This window comes from Girardinichthys multiradiatus, chromosome 20 (assembly GCF_021462225.1).
Source record: "Girardinichthys multiradiatus isolate DD_20200921_A chromosome 20, DD_fGirMul_XY1, whole genome shotgun sequence".
NCBI lineage: Eukaryota > Metazoa > Chordata > Actinopteri > Cyprinodontiformes > Goodeidae > Girardinichthys > Girardinichthys multiradiatus.
Window position 1 is genome coordinate 32,513,437 of NC_061812.1, and position 22,615 is coordinate 32,536,051.

A 22,615-nucleotide genomic window follows, 5' to 3' on the forward strand; every position below is an offset into this window, starting at 1 on the left:
ACACTAGAGCCACATTCACCCAATCGCACTCGCTAACGCTCACACATTCATACACCGATACGCAGATCGGTAGGCAACTTGAGGTTAAGTGCCTTGCCCAGGGGCACATTGACATATGGCAGGAGGAAGCTGGAATCTAACCCACAACCTTCTGATTGCAAGACGATTACTCTTCCTACTGAGCCACCGTTACCCACAATATAAACGGTCAACATTTTTATAGAGAAATTGTCAGTTGTATCTTCACTTATACACACAATTGCTCATATCTTTATGAGCATTAAAATGATCAAGATAAATAAGGAAAAAGAGTAATTATCTCATTCAGTTTGGCTTCAATAAAACCTGAGACCATGGCAGTGCATTCTCACATCAAAATGAGTCATGGCTTTAGATGAATCTGTTTTGTCATAAAGACCACCTCCAGCAAAGTCTATAATAAGCCTCACAGGAAATTAACCTGTTAGTAATTGGATTAAATTTCCAAGTCACACAGAAATGCCAGCAGCAGTAGACAATGTGTAGAGCAGCATGTGTCCATCTCTACAGGGATTTCATAAAGGAATCCAGCATTAACTTTGGAAGCTGTGTTAGGGATAAACTTAAATGTGCTTTCTGAGTGATCATTTTAAAAGGAAAAAGATCATAACAAATAAAAAATGTAATTCATATGTCATCTTAACCCTGTTCTTGCCTCCTAATACATTATTATTTGTCATTATTTCTCACCTTCACAGTTTCTTCCCACAGCACCATTTCCATCACTTCGACCCCCACTCTCCCTGTCTCCTGCCGCCTGACTGTCTCTTGGCCTTATCATCCTATTTCAAAGGTCTTTACAAAGCTGATGGCTGCAGCAGTGCAGGTACACAGTCTGAAACCACAAATCTCCAGGGTTTTATGCACAGTCATATTTCTGATCCTTCACAAGAAGGTGTGTAGGCTTTTTATTTTATTGAATGTGATTGACCATAAGTGGGAAAATAAATAGCTTTGTTTTATGATGCTCTGGCGAAAATGAGGGTTTGACAATATGTTGAAGGAAATATCAGCAGGCCTTCTGTCAAAACACTTTGCTTTGAGCTATAAAAGTAGATGTCAGTCAGTCATTTTTTATACCGCTTCTTCCATAGTGGGTTGTGGGGAAGCTGGTGGCTATCTCCAGCAGTCTATGGGCAGGAGGTGGGGTACACCCTGGACAGGTCGCCAGACCATCGCAGGGGAACACACAAACAACCAAGCACACACTCATTCACACACCTAAGAGCAATTTAGTGAGACCAATTAACCTAACAGGCATGTCTTTGGACTCTGGGAGAAAGCCAGAGTACCCAGAGAGAACCCACGCATGCACAAGGAGAACATGCAAACTCCATGCAGAAAGACCCCTGGCCGGGAGTCGAACCCAGGACCTTTTTGCTGCAAGGCATCAGTGCTACCAACTACGGGATGAATTGATGAATTAGAGCAGAAGATTCAGCTTTTGAGAAAAATCTAAGATTTTTCTTTTTAAAACTTAACTTTTTCAGTGTGGAAGTCAAATACAAATAGAACTCATTATTTCCATATTATCTCCATAAGCTTAAGCTTGCTAGTATTTTAGTTTTTGTCACACTACTCAAACTCCGTATTTCAATAAGACACATACACAAGTAGTCATACCTGTTGAACCTTTTCTTAGGTTACAAACAGACATATAGTGTTTTATTTAGATTTTTGTTATAGGCCAGCAGAAAGTAGTGCATTCTTATCAAGTGGAAAGAAAACAATGCATCAGTTTTAACTTTTGTTGTGTTTACTAAATAATACCATAGAAATATGTGACATGGATTTGATTCAAGCCCTCTTTGGTCAATTCTGTGTAGAACCAAGCTTATCTACAAATACAGCTGTAAGAAAAAACAAGGTTTAAAATGCTCTTTTGTGTTTTCATAAATAAAATAAAGGTTTTGTAAATCTCAGAGCATGTCTGTTCAGTGTAGACATGGTCAAATGCATGCCAAAATATTAAGAAATACCTCTCTAACTTAGTGCAATCATATTCAGACAGTGTTAACACTGTGTACACAGTAGACATGCAAATAAGCAATTAAAATGAATTAGCATGAATGAAAATATATAAAAAAAGAAAATAAAAAAAAAAGAAATATATATATATATATATATATATATATATATATAAATATGTTTTTTGTTGTTTTGTCAAGGTCTTGCACGGTCCTCAGTCCATGACGCCCTGGGCAGTAAACTATTTCACCCATACCAAAAAGCACAACTGTCACTTGCATCTAAATACAGCAACTTTACAAAACGTATAGTAGGAATTACAGTAAATAAAACCATTGAAATATAAAGATAGCTGCAAAACAAAAAGCAACATTATAATTTACAGTCCTAACACCTGCATCTAAACCAGCTTCATTTCGATCTGCAGCTGGACGAAGCTTGTTTTGCAACTAAAACAAACTACATCCTGTCACCATTACTTACTTTTAAATCAACCTTACAAATGCTACAAAATCTTTTAAGACTTCTAGATTTGTTTCATGCTGTTGCTCACTGTTCCACAAGTGCACCCCTCTTGCTGTTATGTAATCACACGATGCAAAGCATGCTGGTTATTTGGCCTTTCTGCTCCAATGGACGGTTTTAAGTGGGGTAACAACGTGAGGGACAACAGAGAGCAATGAGCAGTTTATGAGGAGCATACATTAGTCACATACACAGTCTCCAGTCTGCAAAATCAGAGTGTTCTCTAAATGTTTAGATTGAAAGAAGCAAGGTTGTTGTTTAAAAAAACACTTGATATTTTAATCAGCACAATTTTAAGCAAATATGTGTGTATGTCACATCCCTGACAATTTTAATCTAAAACCTTTATTTATTTGATTTGGTAATTGTTTCACACAACTTCTGGGTCAGAAACTGCAAAAACCTGTCACAATGTGTAAAACCTCTAGGATTATTTTTCTCTGCTGCTGCAGGAACATCAAAGCCTCCACCACTTATTCTACCATGCAGTTCGAAGACAAATACAAGGAGGGGAAAGAAAACCAATGAAAAGGGGGAAAACCACAGATTCCTGGACATTAAGTTTATTGAAACTCATTCAAGATGAGGCCTTATAACTGAAAATAGTCACCAACAGTTCTGCTCTTTTGATCCAAAAGAGGCAACAAGGTTTTGAGGGGAGCATGCTTTCAAGATCACATCAGGATCAAGAGTGCCTCATTCGACTCCCTGGGGTTCTTCTGTTGTTTCCACTCGTCTAAATTATTCAGACATTTTAAAAATCAATAACATTTATTTCTAAACCCATTAAATGTTGCTAACTTTGCTCCAGAAAGAGACAAAAAAAAAAGATAAGCTAACATCTATCAATAGTTTTGTGCTGAAAGCTTTAAAAACAGTACTTAGAAGATAACAAATAGTAGTGGTATCTACGATCTACAAAAAGTCTCTATTTTGTTATTTTTATTGCTGTTGTTATAGGAATATTAAGTCAGGAAATTAATTTGATAGTTTTTTTCAGTGTTGAGCAATTGTCTTAAACGACACTGTTTTTCTGCTGGTAAAACTTCCTTTAGTCAGACATATACATATCCATATATATGTCCAGTATATGCACAAAGCATATACTGGAGGATGAAACAGGAAACAGTGTTTTAAATAATAAATGTAATAATGAATGTTTTGTCTATAGTTATTATGTTTATTTTGAACATTTCTGAGTACGAAATTTAGAACACCAGATAAAAAAAATGAATCAAAACACATCTAAAGCCTTGCCTGCCCTTGTATTTCGACATGTCTGTCACTTACTAAGGCACCATGAAAACTCACTCAAAATTCTCCTCACTGTTGCCCTCTCAGATCCTTTGTTTGTGCATTTTTTCTAAAGAACTGCTTCACTGGAAATTAAATTAAATTAAATTAAATTAAATTAAATTAAATTAAATTAAATTAAATTAAATTAAATTCAATACAATTCAATTCAATTCAATTCAATTCAATTCAATTCAATTCAATTCAATTCAATTCAATTCAATTCAATTAAAAAATACTTTATTCATCCCAAAGGGAAATTAAATGTTGTTGTACCTCATATTATGCAGATTTCTTCAAAGAGCTGTTGTAGATGCTGATGGTTGTGGGCAGGAAGGATCTCCTGTAGCGGTCTGTCTTACAGCAGATCTGAAGAAGCCTCTGACTGAAGACAATATGTTGTTGTACAACAGTCTCATGAAGAGGATGCTCAGGGTTCTCCATAATGTTCTTCATTTTATGAGGAATCCTTCTTTGAACAATGATCTCCAGAGGTTCCAGAGGAGTCTCCAGAACAGAGCCAAGCTTCTTTATTAGCTTGTTGAGCTTTTTCAGTCCCTGGCTCTGATGCTGCTTCCCCAGCAGATGATGGCAGAAGAGATCGCACTTTCCACAACAGACTTATAGAAGATATGCAGCATCTTGCTGCAAACACCAAAGGTCCTAAGCTTCCTCAAGAAGTACAGTCTGCTCTGTCCCTTCTTGTAGATGGCTTCACAGTTGCATCTCCACTCCAGTCTGTTGTCCAGGTGAACACAAAGGTATTCATACTCAATCATACTCAACATCAAGTCCTGTCACGTTCTCAAAGTAGGTGCGTTGATTTTGATGTGCCCCCAGTTTAAAAAGTACATGTATATTGGGATCAAGTTGAATTTAGAATGAATGATAAATGCTAAATGGATTGAACTTAAAGAGATTTTCTAGTCATACGGAGCTCTCATTTTGCTTTTACACTAGAGTCAGATGTTACTTTTGTCTGACATCACTATCTTGTTGTCTTTTTTCATATTTAAGTATCAACTGACGATGTTGGAATGAAATTCCCCTAAATTGTCACATAATTGTTAGCTGAATATATCAGAATGTAGGTCATGCCATCAGTTAACTTTCAGTTTCAAGTTAATTAATCTTCATCGGCATATACAAATCATTGGCATTGTGTTTCCTGAGATTAATGTTATAATTAGTTAATTGCTGAAATATGTGAAAAAAAAGTTGTGTAAATGTTTAAACTATGGTGCACATGTATGGGAAGAAACCTGTGCCATCAGAAACTGAATTTGAATTGCTCTGACTGAATTTGTATTTGTGTAATTTGAAATTAAATGCATTGGTTTGAAAATGAAATCCGCTAAACTGAAACTGAATTTTATGGTTTGAAACTGAATTCATTTGCTTTTAAAATGTATTTTGTTGTATTAAAAATTCAGTTCGACTACTTTCACTTTCAGGTCTGTAATTCAATTTCAGTTCCAAAATTCAGTTTTTTGTGTCACACATCCGGGTCCTTGAGGATAGCCACAGATTAATCAAACACAGATTCATCGATTTACGTTTCACATCAGGTTAAACTTCCTTTACGGCATGTTGAGCTGGAGCAGTGCAGCATACATGAGCTTGGCGGATGTCAATCATCAAGTCAAATAAGCATCTATAAACAAATGATGGTCAAACAGTAACACTTATGCTACCTGTAGCTGTTAGCTAAACATGGCAGATTAGCATAGTGTGCCACCGGTGTTACGTCAATCTGCGTTTATCTTGCCCTTACCTCAGCATAACTTCTGTTGCCTAGCAACCGTGTTAACGTGAAGCAGCTGTGAAGCTGAACAAATGGAGCCAGAAGGTTAGTAACGCTGTCTCTACTGTAAATAACTACACGGTTTTTATGTACCCTTTTACATATTGCTGATGGCTTTTAATACTGTTTTGTTTTAAAATGTTATTGTTTTATGATCTCGTTCATTATTCAGCCATTTAAAATGTTGAAAATATCTTTTGTGTTCATAGATATAAAAATCTAACACTAGATAAAATACATTGATGACAAATACCATTTGTTTAATTTATTTGTAAAGCTTTCAACAACTTAAACACCAACATATTATCTTTAGGAGCAAAGTTTAAATCAGTTTATTTGCAGCATATAATAATAATAATAATTATTATTATTATAATAAATGAACCAAACATTAATATTAGATTTCATTTGACTGAATTATATCTGTCTAACTTCCACCCATTGGGGAAACCCAGCGAGATTTTGAAAACAATGTGCAGGCAGTCAGCTGGTCTCTCGGGGTTTAGCACACCTCAACCACCCAGTCAGCTGACAGCTGGCGAGGCGAGCCGGCTGCTGGGGCAGCGGATGAACACGTCGCTGCATTTGTGCAATTAAACGATATCTTGATAAACTGATCAGATATTTTAAGGTTTACACAACTACATTCTCGTATAAAAACATTGTAAAAGTTCAGTTGTTTCACAGAATGTGCAATATATCCAATTTTATTCACAGCTTTTTTCTGTCCTCTGGCCTTTGCTACTTCATTTGAACAATCTACTTCGTTGACTGAATCATGGGATAGGGTGGGACACGGAGGATACACCGGACCATCCTTCAAATCTGGAGAAAAGGACGCATTTGTTGGAACCTTGGAGATTGGACAGCATTTGTCGCCTCATCCAGGACGTTATCGCCCTACAAATGCATCTTTCAAATGATGCAGTCCTGAATCTGGACACAGCAATAGTGAATGGCATCCATGAATCAGTAAATCTGTGTTTGATTAATCTGTGGCTTCAAGAACCCAGATGTGTGACACAAAAAACTGAATTTTGGAACTGAAATTGAATTTCAGACCTGAAAGTGAAAGTAATCAAACTGAATTTTCAATACAAGCAAAGCAATTTTCAAAGCAAACACATTCAGTTTTAAACCATTATATTCAGTTTCAGTTTAGTGAAATTCATTTTCAAACCAATGCATTTAATTTCAAATTACACAAATACAGATTCAGTGTGTGCAATTCAAATTCCGTTTCTGATGGCACAAGTTTCTTCCCATACACATGTGCAAGATACAGAGTTGCAACACCAAAAATCTGATGCATCTTTTGCAGTGGTAGAGGGTTATTTACCTGAGGCAGAATATCTTCCTTCTCAACTGAAATGCAAGGCAGACACTCAATAGTTTGACAGATGTATAATGTGACTTTTTATGAAGACTGAGAAATTATTGAGATGTTGTGAGGATAACAAACCTCAACAGAATCTCAGGAAAAAGGCTCTATTATGGAGTAAGACAGCAGGAAATAATTTTTGCCATCTCCAAATGTCATGTTTTTGGACTAAAGCAGTAGCACTTATGGGATTTAGCAATTGTTCTCCACTTATTTACAATTTTTCTCTTTATGTAAATGGAAACTTTATGCAAATTCCCATTCTGGCATGCAGATAAGCAATTTAATTTCAAATTACTTTAATAGACAAACTATTGTTGAATTTTACACCTCCATATATTCCCCAGAGCTGCCACCACATTTAGTCGAGTCTGTTACTTTGACTGGGCATTCAAATTGTCAGGGTCAGCCGTGAGAGAGACATTGATGTTTGAATCTGTGAGTGTCTCAACTTGGTTCCTCAGAGAGAAGCAGTCAGTCAGAACTGGGTGTTTCTCCATGGATGGTCAGACAGTTAAACCAGGTGGTGACAAAAAAGATACCAAAGCACCATGTACTTAATGGAAACTGTTGGAGCCTGCAGCCATCCAGAATAACAGAACATCATCATTCTAGCATTTAGAGACACTGAATATTAATCCTGAATGACTAGGTTAGAAAAAAAAATTATTTGATTCTTGAGTGTGGTAAAATCTATGTGATGAAAAATGTGATTAATAATATATGCAGTACTGAAAGTACATATTGTTACTTTGCTAATCACAAGGACTTGACAATTAAAATTGCGCTATTTAAATGTGAGTTGAATAAATGTTTTAAAAGACAAAAATATAATTTTCTATCTTGTTCTTCTTCTTATATTTACTTGTAATACCATTATCTATAAACCCTATAAAGCAGAGCAATTGTGACCCACTCTTTACAACACAGATACATAACATTGGGGCCCTGACTTTGGATGGGCCATGGCAACACCTGTTTTAGTGATTCTTTTCTTAAATGTGTTTGATTTTACAGTAGGATTGTTGCATTGATTGCCTAGTATAGACCAACCACACATTTCACTCTTGAATATTTAGTTACACTGATGAATTCATATTTGTCACATTGACTGTGCCTCAAGCCCAGTGCATCCTTCACTATTTGACCTTCGTGTGAACTTGAATGAAAGTCCACTTTTGGGACAATAAGAAACATTTTGCAAATGTATAGTTCAGTACCATTCAGATAGTTTATTTAGCATCAGTTCAAACCAAAATGTCATCTACAGATTATATGAAAGGGAAAATAAATTGTATTTAGGCCTGTTGTATGTCTTCGTAGAGGATCTCCATTTCTTTCAGATGTTTTGCATCCAAGATTAGCTTTTTTGTGCTTGATTCAAAAAGGAGATTGCATATGCATATTGAAACACACCCTTCAAGTCTATCAGTTTTGATAAATGTGCTCCTATTATTGCGTCAGGTCGCAGTTGTCCTCTCTTCACAGACAGCACCGCAGGCACACTGAAGCGATCAAAGTGATAGAGAACAGTGCTTACAGAGAACTCTAGGTCTTGACCTGATGAAACACTGATCAAAACATCAGGAACATCTGACAGGAGGTATCATGTTCGGTATGGTTTTGGTAAATTAATGAGTTTTGTGAATGTCTCTAATGCACCGCTAGATATTATTGAAGACAGTGGACTAATGAATCCCTTTAATTAATTAAAATAATCAATAGGTAAAAACCTTTCATTTTTAAATAACTTTGTTTATACACATGTACTGTACAAGCTTGTGAAATTCTGTCAGCATAAGAAAGAAATACTAATGCATGACACAATAATATCTTGTATCATAATATGCCGTTGTGCAGGGCGAAAGTGGCAACAGGACATCGGCAGGCGCATGGTCGATGGATATCTCTTAATGAGAAGGGATGACTAACTTACAGACATGAACGAAACACAGGAACCAGGGAGACAACAGGGATGACAACAGACAGCCTGTTAATGAAGGGACAGAAAACAGGAACCTAAATACAACTGAGGTGAAAAGAACTACATGAAAAACAGGTGGGTGCAATTAATAGAAACACATACAGGTACGGATCATGACAGCTTGTTAATTTCACTTAATATATGAAAATAGGGTCTTTAGTTTCTAATGCACGTTGCTGACTGTGTGCTCACTCACAGCCTCTTCTCTGCTCCTCTCTCCATTTGCTCTAAATATAGCTGTAAAGTTAAAACAGGTAGACAGCCATTTTTTCTAGGAAACCAATTTCAGTTAGTTATTACCCTGTTCATCCTAAATGAATACAGTTTACAATTTAACAGATAAATAAAAAAGGCAGCCAAGAAAATACAAGGATTCAAATTTTACCTTATTTTATTCTGTCACTGTTTAATTATTGTCTCAAAATTGTATACACATTTTTTTATATGTCTTCCCAGATTGAGACAGAGCCACAATTCATGGTGTGTTTTTTTTCTTGACATTGTCTTAAAATACATCTTAATAATGCAAATAGCAAAATCCCAAAACTGTTTTTACAGATGTAGTCACATATTATAGGAGTGATGCAAGTGCATTTAATGAACAGTACCTGAATGCACCCTTCCCTCTTAATTATTGAGGAAGCCCTAAAGACAGACTAAAATAAATTACACCATGTATAATGCAATTTCTTGTTGCTCAGCTGAGCTGTACTTTTAAACATTTTCAAAAACTCTGCTTTTTAGCCTTATTGCCTTAAGTAAAAATAAAAACTTCTTTTGACATGAGGTTTTGTAAGGATTTAAAACGATCATGCAAGTGAAGAAACATCCCAAAAGAATATCATTCAATCTTTGATTGGATAGTGGCCCCAATCCATGCTTGGGAACAGCCCTAACCTCAAAGTTAAGACATAATCGGTGCTATAGTTCACCAATCTAGATGTCAAGAAGATGAATGCTAAATGAACTTAGCCCTGTTCATGGGATTGGTTCAAGCGGCATACAGTTCTCTATGTTGTGTCTAATACCCCACAGTGCTGTCATTTGCTGCTGCAGGACTGCTGTTTCAGATAAAATGACCTACCTGTGGAGGTTGAATTGGCTGTTGTATATTGTGAATGCATCAAAAAAACAGAAAATATCGTTTAGAAAATTCTGCAGATGGTGTTTCCAAAAAAAAGTTAATACCTTAACTACGACCCCCCTCTGTGACTGCATACTACAACAATGAAGCAGGTTCAGACCTTTCTAATGGTTTGGCAAAACATAACAATCATAACACTCTATGGGTAAAATGGCATTCTCAGTAGAAAGCAGTGATGGCTCATGAAAGAGAATCAAAACATGTTGAGGCACAGGAGGTGAGGACAGTAGGAAAATTCTGTCATAGTTTGGTTTTTTGATGGAACAAAATGCAGGGAAGAACTCCTGAAGATCGAGGTTTTCAGGTAAGATGAGTCTTTATTATCCATGGCAGGAAACAGACAGGGTAGCCAACACACGAGATCGCACATACACATAACATAAGGAACCAACGGGGAACAACGGAGACAAGACAATCAGGGGAAAACACAGAACAGGTGTGGGCTTGGGGTACAGGGAGACAGAAAACAAAAGACTAGACCAGGTAATTTAACAAAAACACAAGCAGGTATCTATTAGCTATGCAGCAACATTTATTGTTTCTTACAAGGATAGAGAAAAGGAAGATGCAACTCTCATGTTATCAGATATTAATTTACAGTTAATGTTTTTTCTGTTTGGTTTCTGAAAAGTTTGAATTTAATTAATTTAATAAAAAAATTCTAGTCTAGTTTTTGAAAAACGTCAACAAAATTTAACATTAGTTTAAAAGGTACTCGTTGGGATTTAAAAGAAAAGTTAATCACAACAACAGGATCTCTCTTCCTCTGGAAAACTAAACAAGTCCAAACTAAGACTTCACTGATGGTGCATATTTGTTATGGTCCATACGCATAAAAATGAAAAATAATTAAGTCATTATACCTCATCCATCATTTTCTTAGACTTTTCATCTGAATCGACTTCCAAGGTCTCTCACTTCTGAGCCAATGAAGCAAATGATCTAATACAGATTAGAAATATGAATGGATTATGACTGTGCTTCATCTACATACAGTGCCTTGCAAAAGTACTAGGCCCCCTTGAACTGGTCAACGTCTTGCCACATTTCAGGCTTCAAACATAAAGATATAAAATTCTAATATTTTGTGAAGAATCAACAACAAGTGGGACACAATCGTGAAGTGGAATGAAATTTATTGGATGTGTCAAACTTTTTTAACAAATAAAAAACTGAAAAGTGGGGCGTGCAATATTATTCGGCCCCTTTACTTTCAGTGCAGCAAACTCACTCCAGACGTTCAGTGAGGATTTCTGAATGATCCAATGTTGTCCCAAATGACTGATGATGATAAATAGAATCCACCTGTGTGTAATCAAGTCTCCGTATAAATGCACCTGCTCTGTGATAGTCTCAGGGTTCTGTTCAAAGCGCAGAGAGCATCATGAAGACCAAGGAACACACCAGGTAGATCCAAGATACTGTTGTGGAGAAGTTTAAAGCCGGATTTGGATACAAACAGATTTCTCAAGCTTTAAACATCCCAAGGAGCACTGTGCAAGCAATCATATTGAAATGGAAGGAGTATCAGACCACTGCAAATCTACCAAGACCCGGCCGTCCCTCTAAACTTTCATCTTGAACAAGGAGAAGACTGATCAGAGATGCAGCCAAGAGGCCCATGATCACTCTGGATGAACTGCAGAGATCTACAGCTGAGGTGGGAGAGTCTGTCCATAGGACAACAATCAGTTGTACACTGTACAAATCTGGCCTTTATGGAAGAGTGGCAAGAAGAAAGCCATTTCTCAAAGATATCCATAAAAAGTCTCGTTTAAAGTTTGCCACAAGCCACCTGGGAGACACACCAAACATGTGGAAGAAGGTGCTCTGGTCAGATGAAACCAAAATCGAACTGTTTGGCCTCAATGCAAAATGATATGTTTGGCGTAAAAGCAACACAGCTCATCACCCTGAACACACCATCCCCACTGTCAAACATGGTGGTGGCAGCATCATGGTTTGGGCCTGCTTTTCGTCAGGAGGGACAGGGAAGATGGTCACTATTGATGGGAAGATGGATGGAGCCAAATACAGGACCATTCTGGAAAAAAACCTGTTGGAGTCTGCAAGAGACCTGAGACCGGGATGGAGATTTATCTTCCAACAAGACAATGATCCAAAACATAAAGCCAAATCTACAATGGAATGGTTCACAAATAAACGTATCCAGGTGTTGGAATGGCCAAGTCAAAGTCCAGACCTGAATCCAATCGAGAATCTGTGGAAAGAGCTGAAGACTGCTGTTCACAAACGCTCTCCATCCAACCTCACTGAGCTCCAGCTGTTTTGCAAGGAAGAATGGGCAAGAATTTCAGTGTCTCGATGTGCAAAACTGATAGAGACAAACCCCAAGAGACCTGCAGCTGTAATTGCAGCAGAGGGTGGCACTACAAAGTATTAACGCAAGGGGGCCGAATAATATTGCACGCCCCACTTTTCAGTTTTTTATTTGTTAAAAAAGTTTGACACATCCAATAAATTTCATTCCACTTCACGATTGTGTCCCACTTGTTGTTGATTCTTCACAAAAAGTTTGAATTTTATATCTTTATGTTTGAAGCCTGAAATGTGGCAAGAGGTTGAAAATTTCAAGGGGGCCGAATACTTTTGCAAGGCACTGTAAATGTCTTTAGTGCATTGTATAGACAAACTGATTGAAACCGTACTTAACTGCTTAATGTGTTATGCAGCAGCAGTTTAAAGAGGTTTGTCAGGTTTAAATCTTTTTCTGTGGTGACTCAAAACAACAAAAACAAGCATTTATATGGTAGTTCTGTAAAAATATTGGATCTGTAACAACACATAAAATGAAAATAAATAGGTGGGTGTAAAGGTAGAAAGTAACATAAAATGACATAAAACACAAGTACAAAGTATTATGGAACATGGTAATCAGGCTGGTACCCATAGAAAACAGACCCAAAAGCTCACACAATGTAAAGATTCACTACAGGTAAAAATGTAACACAAAGTGTCACATATACAAAACCAGAGTCCTTGGAATTATGACAACAATCTTTGATTTTAGGAGTAATAGCAGAAATGTACAAAATATCTTGAGTGAATTGAAATGAGGCAATGTTGATATCAGCTATCCAAATAACTTTAAAAATAAAGTAAATAAGAGGTGTTATGACTTTGAATAATCATATACGATACATATAAAAAACGACATCCATGTGTTGTAGAAGGCTGCATGGTGGTGGAGTTGGTAGCACTGTTGCCTTGCAGCAAGAAAGTCCTGTGTTCAAATCACAGCTTGGGGTTTGTATGTTCTCCCTTTGCATGCGTGGGTTCTCTCCAGGTACTCTGGCTTCCTCCCACTGTCCAGAAACATGACTGTTAGGTGAAGTTAATTGGTCTCTCTAAATTGCCCTCATGTGTGTGTCCTTGCATGCGTACATGGTTGTATGTCTCTGTGATGGACTGATAGAAATGCCTGTTTAAATGCATGGCATGGTTCAATAATTCTGCGTATCCTTCTTTGTGATGATCTCTTCAAAACATTGACTTCGTTTTCCTTAAGTCAATTTGTAACCAATTTGGAGGTAAAATAGGGTTATTGTCCAAGTGGAAGACCTATTTATGTCCAAGGTTTAACTTCCTGGCTAATGTCTTGAGATGACGCTCCAATATTTCAACATAATGTTCTTTCTTAGTGATGCCCCTCCTGCAGCAAAACATCCACACAATGGGATGCTGGTACCTTTGTAGTTCACAGTTAGTAGTAATGGCATTCTTAGTCTTGGAAACCTCCCTCTTTGTGTCCCAAAAGTAAAGATGATCATGATCGTCTTCAATTTTAGATTAATCTCCAAAAAACAAATCCTGGATCCCTTTGAAATTGTTACCTGGCTTTCCTCTCTGAGTGGCCTTTTAGCCTATGTCAATATATGATTAGTTTCACTGTAGATAGTGGCACTTTTGTACCAGCTTTAAGCAGCATCTTTACGAGGTCTTTTATATTTGCTTTGGAAGCGATTCACACATCTTGCGCCAAAACACGTGTATCTCTAGGACACATAACTGCTTTCTCCTTTCTGAAATTATGATGGCTGGACATTCACATGATGTTTATACTTGCATATAATTGTTTGAACAAATGAAAGTGGCATCTTCAAGCACCTGGGAAATGACTGAAGCCAGACTTGTAGAGTTTGTCTGTTTTAAATTAACATCTAAAGCTTAATATTAAATGACATCATCTGGGCTTTCTTAAACTGGCATAGTAATGTTAACCCTTGTGAGGTGTTCGGGTCTGTGGGACCCATTTTCATTATTTACTGAATGAAAAATGATACAGTTAATGTAAATTAATGTAAATTTGTTTCCACTCATATCATGATTTTAATTAAGTGTTTGATTGTGAGGCATTACAAATCACAAAATGCAACGGGTCCACCAGACCCAGAAACATTGGCTAAGTAAAAACAATATGAACACCACACAAGGGTTTATGCATGTAAAATCCTGACTTTGAAGAAAGTAATAAAAAAATCACTTATTCTGAGATTTAAACAATTTTTACATAACACTCACCGAACTAAAACAGGAAAAGTTAACTCTGATTTAATGGTGTCTGTCTTTTTGCACAGTGGATGTAAATATCTGTTTATTATCATGTATATTGAGCACTCCAATTGCTAAGTGAATAATACTACTTTCTTGTTCTAATACTGCTGTCTGCTTCATTACATACGCCTCAGCTCTTGTGTGTCTGAATCATCACTTGAGCGTGAGAGAAGAATCACAAAGAAATAGAAAGTTGGTAATGTGGAAATAAAGGGTGGCCAGCAGAGATGGGAAGGGTTAATTAAAATTGACTGAACAGTCATAGAGATGAGTACAGGAAGATGGGCACGAGGAGATGTTTGTTTTCCTAAGCCTGACTTTTTTTTATATGTATTGATTAAAAATATTGTTAATGGAGTCATGAGATATTATTTTCCACTTCACTGAACTGACAGAAAAGAACAAAGAGTCCAAAGCAGTAAGATCAAGGAAGATATTTTTTTATTTTTCTACTCACCTTAATCAAAAAATGTAATGACCAAGAACGCTCCCTTAATTCCTTCTCAGCTACAAAAGTATTTCTAATCAGTTGCTTTAATTAAGTTTTGTTTGAGGTCACTGATTCTTGCTCGCTCTTTTTCTCTCTCTCTGAGATGTTGATGTGCAGTCAACTCTGACAGGATCTTTAAATTAGGTTGATCTGATGTTTAACAGTAACAAAGCATCAGACACAACAATGACTCACTCTTTCTAATTACTTCCCACATAGCAAAACAGTGAATGCAACTACATACTTACAAAAATACATTTTAGACAAGGCAACACTTTTGCAAGCTCTCGGTTACTTAAATATCGCAGTTGTTACTTTTCTTGGTGCACAGATTTAACAACATGTTTGGGTGGATAAGGTTAAGAAAGCCTTGACTTGTGAAAAAATATCGTACGAAATTCTATTTGACCAAGGTTATATAAGAAGATAAATGCTTTCTCACACTGCACATGGTCGTAAAAAACAGAGTTGATGACAAATTCAAATACAATGAGTAATAAATTAAAAATACATGCAACACTTTTGGGATTTTTATTTGTAAAAAAAACATGTAGCATGTACTGACTAATTATACACTGCTTGTGTTTCTATATGACATAAACACCCAATTAAAAACATGGAAGTAATTGGTTTAACAAGGCAAAATGTCAAGAAGCCAAACCAACTTTATCTAACCAGAGAGATGTTTGGAAAGTTTTTGGAGGATCTTGGTTTATAGTTGTTTTTTTAAGTTTGGTATTAAAATGTCTTGTAGGCTGTAACATGAGTGAAAGTCACATGATTTAGGAGGTATGAATATAATGCGAAGCTTCAAACATTCAACCAGTCAATCATGAAGCCAGTTCACTGACTGGGGTACTGTTCACCCTGGATCACAGCCTTCACTGCCCTCAATATTTAAGATTGTGTGTGAAACTTTTTATATTACTAAACATTTAATTCTCACCATGAAAAATAAGTGATCAAGGGACTGGATTCTATACTGACAATAATGATGGATGGCTTCTGAGGCCTCTATCACCGTTTTAAAAAGGGGCAAATAATTTAGTCCACACCTGGTCTGTTGAACTGTTTTCTTTTTGAGTAATCTGAAAGTGATTTTGGAAATTTGAGCTGCCCAGGCTACATGCTGTTATGAAACAGAGTAGAATTGTCAGGATGTGAGATTTTGGACTTTGTTTTCCTCTTTTAGTTGTTAATTACTCAGTTTCTGTTCCCTTTACATTCATTGTCCCTCTTAGCTCTGTTTCTTCTGTTTATCTTTATTTTCCAATTCCTCCTTTAACAGGTTAGCTTTAGTTACTGTTTACTTTTGTTCTAGTCATCTTTTCTCCTGTTCTGCTTGGGTCTGTGTTTCTCCTTCTTGGTTAATCTGTTTCACCTGCTCCCTCTGGCTCCCAGCCTCCTTGTGTCACCTGTTCCCTGTTCCTCTGATTATCTGCCCTATTGTTTCTTGTCCACCTTTGTCTGTATTTAAGTTTGCCTTCGTCCTTTGTTCCACGCGGTGTCGTTGTGTCTTTTCAATGTCCTCATGAGATGTCTTTTGGATTTTGTCCTTGAACTGGATAATCTTGTCACCCTGCACCTTGCCTGCATGTAAGTGGACTCGCTTTAAATTAAAGGAGTTTTTGACCACCTCTCTGCTTTTCTCTGTGCTTGTCTGCCTTTTTGGTCCACCACAAAAATAGAACTATGACAAGAATAAGCTCACAGTAAGACAAGGTTGTCAAAATAAGGCGAGATCTTTCCATGTAATCCATGCAACATTTAATAAATGCTCACAGTTAACTCCATAAAAGTTACAATAAATATCCTTATATCCTTATGTGTAATCCATGCAATAATTAATAAAACACACAGTAGAAGCAGTGAGGAGTGAAACAAGCATGTTCTCATATTCTGGAGCTGAGAGACTGAAGAGGCCTGTGTGGAGCCACATATTATCTTCCACATGTTATCTGTCTTATCTTTTGCAAAAATATAAACAAGTATATCCAAAGAAATGATGTATGATGATTTTACATCCTTTCACATATATTGAATAAAATTAGTAGTCTTTGATTAACAAGTTAAAAGATGTATGATTGAAATGTGGTTAAGAACTGAGAATTAGAGGAAAAACATTAAGGTTTGACATTTTCAATCAGCTATATATGAAATAAATATAACAATCATTTGTAAAGCATAAATAAAAAGAATAAAGTGATGGTTTTGCAACGGTGTTTTAAAGTGAATGCTGAAAGCTGAAGAATGAAATGTGTAATACTGTGTAAAGTTTAAAACTGAGCAGATTAGGGAAAGAACTGGAGGATGACAAGGAGTGATGAGAGACAGCTGCATGCTGACAGCGACGGGAGGATGCGACTACAGACCAGCGTGGCTATTTTTGGCATCTCCAAGGCTGAGAAGCAGAATCAGTGGGTCACAGTGACCATGACTAAAGTATTGAGCAATAATCAAGAAGCTGAGCTGAATAGGTTGCGCAATAACTAAGAAGCCTAATAAGGGTCTGACCGGTGCATGCATGGACTTTCAATTATTTGAGTTACCGTATTGTTGATTTTTCATTGGTGGTAAAAAGTCTTGTTGCCTGGTTCTAAGATATTTTAGGAGGTTTTTATAGGTTGCCTTAGTCAAGTTTGCTAAAACAGCGCCCTTGGGGCTCGTGCTGAGCTACTAAAATTAACCTAGCCCATGTACCAAGAGCCAGTTGTAAATTAGGGAATGAGCAGCCATGAACAAAAGTGACTGTCGAAGGTGTGGATGACTGCGAGAGGCTACTCAGTCGCCCGGACCTCCAGTTGAAGAAGGGCGAGACTTTTGGATGAAGGCTGTCAGAGGCTAGGCGAGTCATTTCCTGACACCAGCTTAAACAGAACTTTCAATCAACCTGCTTAGTAAGACCTTTCAGGTTTAGGGAAGTCCGGACCCGTTGGATGGAGAGCTGGATTGAGCAATCCCTTTAGACATGGGGAAGTAGGAGGGAGGGGTTAGCTCATCGGACAACGAAAAGGTGTAATACAAAACAGGGCACGTGTGAGTTTTCTAGGCATGTCTAGCAAACAGTGTTTTGCACAGAAAGTATACAGGTAAGCTTACACCTATCTATACCACTCGTAGATGGTTTAAAGAAGTTTTTTTTATGTTACCAGCGACTTTCTTCTTACTGGAAGTAATATTAATGTTTTGGCGAATCCTGACTTGATTCTGAGAGAAAATCTGTGGAGGGGGCTAAAGATTAGGGTAATTGCAAGGAGGCCTTCCAGCCTCAAAGGCTTGGAGCCCACAGATTAGTCTTAAAAATACCAGAGGAAACATGCAAAAAGCTGATCATCAATTATATGAAAAGGGATGTAGTCGCAATAAAGATGTTTCTACTGAGAAGAGTACACATATTGAGAAAAGTACAAATAATTTTTGGCATGCCGTTTTTAAAAGAAAGATAAATAAAACCATATTATTTTTTGATATTTTGTGTTTCAAGTTGATATTAATTTTACATTGTTTTCTTACCTTTTGAGATGAAGTTATTTCCAAGACGTTTTTTCCTGACTTGGTTAAATTTAAACAACTTCAAATCTAAATCTGCCAAGTGTATTAATAATTTTGGGCTCAACTCTCTATATATAACACTTCAGTATAATCGTAATATTGAAATAAGTAACAAGTAATAAGTATACTGACTTATTTCAAAAGAAAGACCATTTCCAAAGACAGGCCATTTAATAATATATTATTAAAGTTTGACATCATGAATCACATGGCCCTCAGCCCTTAGATACTGCAGCAGGTCCCTCATCATGTCCAAATCATAAGACTGAGAATGTGGGACAGAGTGAGCTAAAACAGGTAGAAGTTGTTCACCTTACAACCTATCATCTGTAGTTGACTGAACTGTAAGGACCTTAGCAACACTTACATCAGGTATCTTTTCATTTCATGTTAGGCTCTGGTCAGGCTAAGCTAATCCTACCTGCATTTTGCTTGAATGAGGTCTATGTTTCTTGTTGCAGAGAGATAGAAGATGAAAAAGAGGATGATGTAAGTGAAGGAAGGAAAGGTGAAGGCTGCTCCAAAGGTAGGGAGAATAATGGAAATTAGGCATTTTCTCAGTGTAGATTTTAAACTAAGATTATATTTATTACTTTTGTCACATAAAATAGAAAAAATGTGTGTGACGAGATATCTCCATGAGTCATATGACCATGGCCCATCATGATGACACATACATGGGAACCAAAATTCCATGCTGTACTCTTGTTCACTGGTCTACAAAGACAGGCTATCATTTATGTAGGTGTATGTTCCTTTGTCTTATTAATACCTCTGATAAAGAGTAAAAACATACCTCTGCTTGTTGTTCCTTTAATTCACAGAACACATTGGTGCTAAACGACTCAAAATGGCTTAAAAAAGCTGATTTAAAATTTTCACTTTTGCTTTTACTTCACTGTATTATTCTGCTTGAAGAGATGAAGGTTTGATCGCTAAATTGCAATGTACTCCCTCTGAGCACCTAAACCAAGCTGAGTATTTGTTGGTGACATGTCAGCTGAGTTCACACCTTTCAGCTCCTCTCCTGGTGTGAACAAGAGGTCTTAGGAAGTGTGTCTTCTTTTCACAGCTTATCTTACAGAACCCAGTGGACTTGGATGACCTCGCCATCAGTCTGCACCATCTCAGCCAGGCAGAGGCATGTAAACAACAATCCTGCTGACGAGTGGAAGTGATAAGCTTCTAATGTGGATGTCAGAGTCAATCTCTGAACCTTAGTACATGAATGTTTGCAATCAAAGATATTCAATTATTCTCTCAAATGTAAAGACGTGGGTTCCAAGTGCAGTTATTCTTTAAGTAGGTGTGATTACATATGGTACATGTAAAAAAAGTGAAACTCATATATTAAATAGACTTATTACACATTCAGTGAAAACTTTCAAGCCTTTATTTCTTGTAATTTTAATGATAATGGCTATCAGATAATAAATACCTGGAATGCTGTGTTTAAAAAAATGTTTACATTGTGAAAACATTGAAGATCGAATTCATGGTGTCACACCCTAATCAGCAAATTAGCTGAATAAAGCTAAGAAGGATATCTGAGCCTCTAAATGGTCTCTTAGTTTGGGCCAGTAAGCTACACAATCATTTGGAGGACTGCAGACTTGGCAGATGTCCAGAAGACAGTCACTGACACCTTCCACATGGAGGGTAAGACACAAAAGGTCATTGCTAAAGAAGCTGGTACCAAATGGTAGCATTATGTTTTAATGACCATGATGTTTTCTTTTTCTGTTTATTTTTAAATGTTACTTGTTGCAGTGTTTCAGGCATACCATATAAAGTAGATGGTTGCCTACAGGTGCTAGGGCAGTTTTGCTCTACAACAAGAACATCTCAAGGCAGGATGCGTGATTAATTTGATTAATTCTGGATTGAATCCAGCATCAGAGTAGGCAGGGCACATTGATGAAACAGTAACCTGTGGTTGTATGACCAATCATTTGAGTAATTGTGTGTTGGTGCATGAGTGTGTGTGGGAGGGTGGTGGCCATATGTGTAGAAATAGGTGTGTTTGTGTTTAGTGGGAGTGTGTGAGCGCAGGTTTGACACCTGGAAGTGTACATTTGTAAGTGTGCTGAGAACAGTGGAAAGCCAGCAATCCAAAGCACTGAGGATCTGCAGAAAGATCCAGTTCCGGATGACAGCAGCAGTCCCAGGCAGCCAGACATAAATCATCACCCCAGGCCAGCACAGAAGAATGTTGCCTGCATGGTGATCCACCATGCCCATCGGCACATACCCCAAGACCCTACTGCTGAATCCCACTAATAATCCCCCCTTGGTGGCCAGCTCCTCAACTGGTGCTCTCTTGTCCCGCCAGCGGGCACATCAGCATGTGTTTTCATTGTCTGTAAGCCATTATCATCAAATTTACAAGACTACTAATACAATGAAGCCCAAAATCATTGATACATCTGAAAGATTTAGTTTTTAAGTAATTTTTTCATTTTAACACCTTCTGACTGGAAGTAATAATTGTTTTGGAGTGGCACACTGCTGACTTAAATTTGATAGAGAATCTGTAAAGGGAGCTAAAAATCCAAAAAATGCAAAGGATGCCTACCTCACTTGAAGCTCATAACCAATGATAAATTGCCAAAATACCAATACAAACTTGCAAAAAGCTGGTTTAGTTGTCATTAATACTGTGTGTTTTGTTTTTCACTTTGGTTTTAAATTTGTATAGTTTGGGACTGTTGTTATTTTAGGTTTATTTTTTGTTTTGTTATTCTCGTCATCTGTCCTTTGCGTAACAGCTTAGATTCTTACTTCAGAATCAGTGTTTGTTATTCCCTGTTAGATTTCTCTGTGCTCATTTCTGTTGTATTTATCTACTTTCTCTCAGATCCTCAGTATTGTTCCTTACTCAGCTGCTCTGCATTCTCCTGGTTAGTCTCACCTGTTTCTCTTGCCACTTAACCACCTCCCCCACAAGTTGAAAGCCCATCAGTTTCTTTACCTCCTTTTTAGATCCTTCCTGTCTACCTGTTTTCACCTGGGTCATATTACACCACATACCATAATGATGACTGCTGTAATGGCAAAAGGTTTTTTCCATTAATTATTTTCTAGAGTATAAATACTTTTAAACATGCCTTCTTTTTTAAAAATAAAATGTTAATTAAAAACAGATAAATATTTTATAATTATATAATTAAATGGCTAGTATTGTAGGTTGTAAGTTTTTTTTATTCTGTTATACAATGCTTTCCTAATGAAATTCTTCATAAAGGTAAAGATTTGGATCAGAAAAAAACAGAGAAAGTGATTTTGCACAAATGAAAGAGATTCTCGTTGAAATGTATGACCTACAGGACAACTCATAAATGAGAACATAACCCTGTGGAACAGACCAAAAATAAATTGTCTGGTAATGGTCTTATTTTTGCCTCTGACAAAACTAAAAGACCAAGTTATTACTCTCATGGAAGGTTTCTGAAAGAATAGAAATGGCTCTGGAAGCACTGTGAAATAGCAAGTGTAAAATAAATCAATACAGTGCACATGTAGGACCGTTCATCTACGGTTTTCATTTGTGTACTACATTCTTGTGACATTTTTAGATTTATGTATTGTATCAAACCAGTTAAAAAAATTAAAGAGGTTTGTGGTGTTTTAATTTGAGAAACCTTTCGTTTTTAGAAAGCTATGTCTATATTATTCCTAATTTGTGTGCGAAGAGAGTCTGCAATTAAAAATCTTCTCAAAACACCATTATTGTAGATAAATAGTGATTGGATATTATGAAACATTTGGAACAGTGAAAACCAGAACCTCTCCATCATTCAAAATCTCAAAATGTTTATCCTTTGGCATTTAAACCAGACTTAGCTGTGACCTGTTTGTCT